Source organism: Rhipicephalus sanguineus, chromosome 1 (genome assembly GCF_013339695.2).
Source record: "Rhipicephalus sanguineus isolate Rsan-2018 chromosome 1, BIME_Rsan_1.4, whole genome shotgun sequence".
Taxonomy (NCBI): domain Eukaryota; kingdom Metazoa; phylum Arthropoda; class Arachnida; order Ixodida; family Ixodidae; genus Rhipicephalus; species Rhipicephalus sanguineus.
This window is the reverse complement of record NC_051176.1, coordinates 45822361-45830820: the sequence shown is the minus strand read 5'-3', so window position 1 is coordinate 45830820 and position 8460 is coordinate 45822361. Positions and strand designations below refer to the sequence as shown.

General features: G+C 40.6%; 1 long non-coding RNA gene across 1 annotated transcript; it reads right to left on the bottom strand.

Annotated features, from left to right (window-relative positions):
• Window positions 1–1316: 1316 nt before the first annotated feature.
• Window positions 1317–8152, bottom strand: LOC119390882 (uncharacterized). The gene is made up of 4 exons (XR_005183522.2): window positions 7795–8152; window positions 7668–7730; window positions 6120–6213; window positions 1317–1552 (listed from the first exon to the last, which is right to left on the bottom strand). It is a non-coding gene; the product is annotated as an uncharacterized LOC119390882 (long non-coding RNA).
• Between the last annotated feature and the right edge of the window lie 308 nt (window positions 8153–8460).

Sequence of the window (8460 nt, the reverse complement as noted above, 5' to 3'; positions counted from 1 at the left end):
CGGAACATTCATATGAGAAATATTTGCTCGAAACGTCATCTGTAAGCGCCAGTAGTTCACAGATAAGTGCCCATTATAGGTGAACATTAAAATTCTGTTGAGGGACTGTGTCAAGCTACGGTGCATTATTGACAACATACGGTCGCCCGCAAGGTGGGATTCGGGAGCTTTTGCTGTCGCCTCGGAGTAGTGAGCGATCACGCAAATCGACAACGATTTTAATTTAGGATGCTGGAAAGTATACAAAATTGGATATTTTCGCATGAGCATTCCATAAGCAGCATTTCTGAAACTTCATGAAATGAGGGAAACCAGCAGATATGTTATAACGTATTTTCACTCGATTTCACGCTCTAAGAAAAACTCTAAAGTTGTCCAGATTTTCCTTTTAGAAGCAAATTATCAATAAAATAGGGGAACTTCTTTTATTGACCATTGTAGTCTATACGTTTTCTTATAATACTACACGACATCCATAGTTCACGTACGCCAGAGTGCAGTAATTGGAAGATTGGCGGCAACTTAGCTCGAATTGTGTTGTACGCTGAAATGCGCAGCACACTTTTGAGCATTTAAATCTTGCACTCCTTAGTGGAGCTTAAGAGAAAGCAACATATAGATGGGAGCCTAAAGGTGGAAACACGTTGCACAATAGAATTCGTGTAAACAAGGATGTGAGCCTTTCTGAGTCCCGTCATCCCGGCTTATAGGAGTTTGATTCCACAAACAAGGAGATACAGATGGTTTCTCTTTGAAAAGTGGAGTGACCGTGCAACTTATATTTGCTGTGCTTGTAGGAAGTGGTAGGAAGCCATATAACCCTTATGAAAAAATTTAATGTGTATTAATAGACAGACTAATGTCTTTAGACATAAGAATCATTACACTGTCTAATGCCAGTCTAATGCGCTTTCTAATGCACACCTAATGCGAGTCTAATAGTAATTGGCCACCGTTAGTCTATAGAGTCATGACGTTAGAGTTTCTCATGACCATTGTCTAGCGTTAGTCTATGGAGTCCTAATGCGTGAGTTTCTAATGGCCGTTGTCTTGTGAAACGCAATTGAACATATGCATTAGGTTGACATTAAACACCATATTGCAGACCTAGGCCTTATGCCAGCAACAGCATGTTTGCTGCACACAGGTCAATAAATATTTTTGTGGTTAACAATACAAAAGTGTGTATGCTTTAGACGATTGTCACTTAAACGCCAGCAGACCATTTCGAGCAATGACTAGATCACCATTGTTCTTTACACGTAACAGTCTTTCAAAGCCAGGCAATAATCTTGCAGGTCTATGATACACGCATTTGTAAACGAGCGCTAAATTGTCAACCTATTTAGTTTCTATAGGACAATAAATGGGGCTAGTTAGTTAAATTTTGTATTTCCTACGAAAGAGCTCTTTTGCAATCACAAACAAACGAAATAAGACCAGGCGAAAGATTTCAGAAGAAAGCGCTTTTCTATTTAATTTCTGACTCAGCACTGATGATAGGGTCTCTTGTGCTGCACTGTCGTGGTGGTGCAGTTGCTGTATTTGAAACCTGCAAGAGAGAGTGTTAATATTAGCTTGGCACTGAAGCATACAGCTTAGGGCAGCATGTGAACAGATGTTGCAATTTATGATTAATGCCTTTTTTTCAGAACAGTGGTATAATTTTTACCATTTTAACTGAATAATCCATCTGTATCAATGTCCAACTACATAGCCTTGGCTTCATGCTGCTTTGATCAAAAACATAAGAAAACAAACCACTATATATCACTTCAGAGGGCTGTGGTTTCGTAGATTGGCCAGCTATTATAGACAGACCAATTAGCTCTGTTAGCTTCTTTGATGTAACATTTCATAATAACGTCCTTTCGCTACTCAAATGGTACTCCATGCATGACTGCTGCATGCATCAGTGAGCCTATTCCACCTCCTTTGTTTTAAACAAAACTATCACAGAACAATTTGTAGCTCATGCTCAGCTTGTGCAAGGTGAATCTGAGGAATAGGAAAGTGGAATGTGGAGCTGAGTCTTGGTAAAACAGCTAAAGAAATGCTAAATTCTAGTGAAAAGAATCATGAAATGGTGTGTTCTGTAAGAACCTACAATATATTTTACCGATATGCATGCTGTAACAAGTTATGGGTCATTTCTACAAAAATTTTGAAAACAAGGCATTAGGGTAAGCGAGGCCAAAGCATTTTCGTATTATTACCCCTGGTGACTTTTGCATATTATTCGATAGCTAAAAGTACATTCATTATGTACCTTGAAGAGGCGACAAAAGTGTTATGAAAATGGAAATATTTTTTCCCGGTTCCATGCTTTAAAGTACACATTTACAATGTTAGCTAGCAAATATTGCATAGTTATGAAATTGATCACTTGTCTTTTAGAAAAACAGAAGAATCCACATTGTAGTGCGTTGGTACTTGTTGAACATCTTGACAGGATAGCACAGCTACTCAAGGAAAGAGCACATAGCAGAGCTAAACTCAAAAATAACCTTTTTTAGAAATCACGCAGACGCTTAAAATATCATCTGAACCCAAGTGTTCGCACAGAGATAACATCATATACAGTGCATGTGCAAACAGCAAAATGGAATAATCAAACGTACACCCAGGAGGAAAGAGGATCACGAGCTAAGACACCGACACAGAAAGAAGAGAGGAGCATTGTCCGTGTATTAGCTCGCGCTCCTGTTCCCTCCTGAGTATGTACCAAAATGCCCAGTTACAAGTATTGCTAAAATGTACACCCTTCCACAATAGTATGAATTCATTCGACAATTAAAGCTCCCTGTCAAACAAGGTTATTCAAGGCACCATCACACAGTGCATTACACTTCTATTTCTGTGGTAGGCCTCAACCTATGTCGTGAACTGTGCGATATACACAGATTCCTGGTATCTTTATAGATTGTGGGGTGATAATGTTCCAAAAAATGTGATGAAACATATGAGTATCCGATGCCTTCTAATGAAGGCTATCTCCGATTCAGATTATCAAACTCTCAGGCTTATCGATCATCTGACAACAATGCTTTGTTAGAAGGAAATGGGTACTCCCATGTTGCACGACATTGCTTAAAACATGGTTGCACCACAACCTATAAAAACACCATAAACCTGTACATAGCAGTAAGGTCAGAACAGGGACTATTAAGGCCCACGACATAGAAAAATAGAGCAATGGAATACGCTGTGAAAGTGTGGCCTACAGCTTTGCATGAAAGTCAATTTTCAATGTTGCATCACTTCATAACATAGCGGTAGAATTGATGTTTCATTGCCTCCTTTTGCTGTTTGTCAATGCCTGTAGATGACGTCATCTATGCAAGAACTTGTGGTTACACATAATACTGAAACGTTAATACTTATCGTAGAGACATGTGAAGGCAGGACGAGGAGGGACACACAAAGGTGCTAACTTTCAAGTAATTTATTTGGACTCAGATGATACATATTTATAATTTTGAGGAAAGAAAAACTCAGGCACGCGCAGGCACAGCTGCGTCCAGGAAAAATAGTTCTTTCTTTGTTAAATATAGTGACGGCACACTAACACAATCTTGGCAAAGATAATGAATAGTTGCTGATTCAATAATCAATCCAATGTACAGTATAGTATTATCACTGTGTGGCTAACCGGCAACTGCTGCCTCTTTTTGCATTGTTGCAGTGTTCCCTGAGCCTTCCTTTGAGACAATGGCCCATTTTCCCTAGATAATGCTTACCCCATAATAGGGGTATCTCATAAACGATGCCTTCTTTGCAAAGCATGTAACGTACATGTCCCGCGATTCTTATTCCAGCCAAGCCTCCTTTGAGCAACTGCATGGGTTGGTGCTTTTGCATAGTTTAGTATGCTTATTTGAAACCGGGATCACAACGCTGATGTTTGTCTTAGCACCAACCATGTTTATGCTGTCGGATATCCTGTGCAGATGTGGCATAGCAGAAACATATTTCGGCGATCAAGATTCGGCGTTGTTTTGGCCTAGCAACTGTAAGGTGGTTTTCTGAGTAGGGCTTCTGCAACCGGTACAGAAAGGGGAGCAGGATATCCTGCTTGCATTCACAAGCAGGATATAATTAAGGCTCGTCCACAAGAAATGGGAACAGGACTTTTTAAGGCGTTATCGAGGCAGTGTCAGACAATGCACCTTTTTACCATTATTTAGTGGGAGGAACTAAAAGGTAAGAATGGCTTGTTTCCCCTCAGTTCATATGACTAGCACATGCAGTTTTATGCATATTAAATCGTACATTCAGGAACCTGATAGTACAATACTCGCCCGATGCTTGAGGGTAAGCACCATTGGGTGTAAGTAATCACGTGCAAGTGTTACGATGTTAGTGGCTTCAGATTCGACAGAACCTTTGTGGTAATCTATAAAGAAAGAGGTAGTCATCCTCATATCTTAAAACCCCTGTGCTTGTATATTGCACTAAAAAATCCTGTTCCCATTTCTTTTGAATGAGCCTTAATTTCAAGAAGTCACCAGATGCCAGCAGGATATCCTGCCCCTGTTTCTGTACCGGTTGCAGAAGCCCTACTCAGAAAACCACCTTGCATTTGCCAGGCAAAAAAAAAAAAAAGACTAATCTTGATGGACGACGAATTTTTGCCACTATGCCATATTTGCACGGGATATGCGTCAACATAAAAACGGTTGGTGCTTGGGTAAACATCAACATTGTGCTCATGGCCTCAAATCAAGATTCTAAGCTAAGCAAAAGCAGCAACCCAGATACTCACAAGGACGCCTGGCTGCATTAAGAATCACAGGACACATTACGTGCCCTGCAAAGAAGGCGCCGTTACCAGATACCCCTATTATGTGGTAAGCGTTATGTAGGGCAAATGAGGCAGTGTCTCAAAAAAAAGAAAGGCTCAGGGAACGCTGAAACAACGTAAAGAAAGGCAGCGATGACTGGTCAGCTACACATTGGAGCACAACTTTGCTTTACACTTTGATGAGAGTTTCATTGTGCATAGGCACATTGACAAACTACTACATTGATCATTGAATCAGCAACTAATAATAATGTTAGCTGAGATTGTGTTAGTGTGCCATCACTATCTTTAACAAAGAAAGAACAATTTTTCTTTCGTGCAGCTGTGCCTGTCCATGCCTGAGTTTTTGTTTTCTTTTTGTTCAATGCATAAGTAAGTGTGATCCACGTGCAAATAAGTAATTGTTGAAATTTAGCACCTGTGCATGTTTCTCCTTCTTGTGCCATCTTCACAGGTCTCTATGCTAAACCTAAGGATGTCTTACCATGAAGGCCAGATATCAACCCTTGGTAACATTTTTTTTTTAAGTTTTCTCACTCTGCTCCAAACTACATGGCGAAAAAAAATCACTAGAAATCCACTGATTTCTTGAATAATGCAATACTTGTATTTTTATAGTTAGCAAACAGAGTTCCATAATTGTGACACTGTCTTCTTTTTCATTTCTCTGATTTACACACAAAACTGACAAAATTTTAGGATTTTTCAAGATGCTACCTTCGTGCAACCAATGGGGAGCATGAAAACCTATATCAGCGCTACAAAACTTCTCGCATTGTCTATTGTGGCTTCAGATTTCATTTCTTTCTCAATGTTATTTTGCAGTGGCCCTCGAAAATTCTGAAGGTAAAAGCTAGCATCGCAACAATACACATAACAACATTATTATAAGTAAGATTTCCCCGCACAGTTTCATGGCAATCCAAACAAAACAGATGTTCGGTGGAAGATGGAGGACGCTTGAAGAGACAAAACGTCCTCAAAGAGGTTATGTCGCTGCAGCCAACTTTTCAACAAGTAGACTTGCCTTCGTCAAGGCAGCAACGTCAAGAAGCACCAGTTGCTCCCTTTATGAAGACAACTTCAAATGTCAAAACGTTGGCTCTGGCTTCATTGCATGTTCAAGGATTACAAACTAAATAATACAAAATATTCCATGCTTTCTGTTCAACGGATACAAACTAAATAATATGCACTGCACTAAAGTGCAGGAAGTAGGTTTCCCACACCTAAGCTAAGGGCCAGTATATGCTATATTTCAATATGTGCTAAGTGTCAAAACTGTCCCATTGTAGTGATAAAAAGAGATTCCTACCACTCAATATGGCTTGTCTGGGCTTGCAGGAAGACCGCTCCTATCTTGCACTGCAATCTGTCCTCTGTGTCGGTGCCGTGAACAGCTGTCATCGCTGATCTATACATGACAGATACCACAAAAGATTATTTTCACACAAAACAAATCCTACCACACACAGCGAGTACCAAACATGTCTTCAGGCAAGTGTATATCGATACATTAAAAAAGTTTATCCTTGAAAGAAGGGATCAGGGCATCAGAACAGGTATTAGTGGACTAGCCACTTCTTGCAGACTATCGAAAGAGTGGCACTGCATGTCCAACGTTCACACATGTACGTAATAAGCACGACCCAGAACATGCATATGGGTGATCCACATGACAAAAGCATTTGCAAAGAGTGCGTGGTGCATGAGCACATGGTGCAAGGTGGGAATGAGCCATACATATGTATTGCGTCAATTTAGGAAACACATTTTTGGTACTCTAAAGCGAATTCACATTTAGCGTGTATTGTTCATTTGAGCTATCTGATTTTTTTTTAGTTATGTAAGCCCTTCACAAAAGCAATAACATTCTGCAACTTTCTGAGAACTTCTGGAAACATATGAATATATAAGAATTTAGATCTTTCTTTTAATTCATGACCTTACAAAGCTAAATAAATACTAAACCACTGAATACTACACCTTGGTTATGCATCCTCATACAAGTAAGAGGGCAATATTGGTACCATGCTGATGTAAAAAAGAAAGCGTGAAAATACAATGACTTAAACCAACCCACAATCAAGCAACATTCTCACAACATGAGCACAGTCTAAATTATTCGTGATGGAGAAGCTGGTGTGCTTTCAGCAGCAAAGAAAAAATATATAATGGCAGAAAAGAAGTTCACGCACTTTTCTCAAACACAAATACTGCACCAAAGAGTGGCATGCGTTAGCTTAACTTAATCGAATTTACATATTCTTCTACTAACATTATTTCATATAAACATGTGCTTCTTCAAATTAAGCACGCAGCTGTTGGAGTGTACACTTAGTACACGTACATAACGTAATTCACTCAAATACATTTGCTTCAAGTGAGCTCCCTTAAAACATTTATGATGCAGCTACGTTGAAATCCTAACCACGGAGCAATTACATGGATTTCCGACAAAAGGACTCGGGAACGCAACCACAAAAACATATCCATCATCGCGTGTGCGTGTCAGGGCTGTGTGTTTTTCTATCTACGTACGCACTGTTGCGACACTTTTGCGCATTATTACCGAGTTTGGTCAACTCCTCTCGTATCACCACCGTGAAAACGCTAAGGGACGACCCGTATGTTTAAAGGCAGACACTTCTTCACGGCGACAAGGGATTGTATAAATACTCTCAAGCGATGATCTAGTGCAGTAAACATCCAAGGAATAACAGCGCAATGACACGAGGCTTGCATGATCGAAGGATAGGATCGCGCAGCCGCAACGCGCATCCTTCAAACATGTAATCAACGCAATCGGCGACCGGCTTTTACGGTGATGTAAATACAAGTGCGCTCAAAGCACCAAACGTACGTGTCTATCGGGTCTCTCGTTCTCATCCTCGCTGTGCCAACACGCCGCCCGGGCTATCGGTTCCTGCACAACAGCATCACGCAATGAATAACCAAGTTACTTAGTTCAGCGACTTTCTTCAACTTACCGAAGTTTGGCACTGGCTTTGCATTCTTCACAGTCGCTCGTCAAAAGGCTCACGCTTCCGCTCCTGTACAACCGCGGTCGCCGCTTGTCACAACACTGGGAAGTGGATTGTCTTTGGAGGTACACTCGATATTGAATCACGCGATTAACGTGAGTAATCGATAAACGAAGCAAGAAAGCACTTTTGAGCGCGGAGACAAAGCTGCGCGTCCGATGAGGCTGTTCTGAGTGGCGACGAACGACGATGCATCATCCCCCACTTGCGGGAGGACGTTCCGAAACGCGCAAAATATCCAGTCGACGAATGTCAAGTACGATAAGCACACAATAAACGCACACAATATCTATCAACACGGTAAATATGTCACTGTGGAGCACATGTGTATGCCACCATAACATGTGCTCGCGGGAAGCACTTGTAGTACAACGAGGCCTGTTGCAACTGCCGACTAACAGGCTCGACTAAAAAGAAAATATAGGTGGCAGCAGTGTCGTGTTATCATACAGGAAATTTTTGTATTGCAAATTAAATGTATTTATGGCTTTGCACACAAGTTTAGGTGCGTTTGCACTATTTGATCACTGTTTGTATTTATTTTTCAAACTATACTTTTTGTTCTTGGCATATTAGAGAAAATTTTGCTCACGCTCGAGGCGACGGTCATCA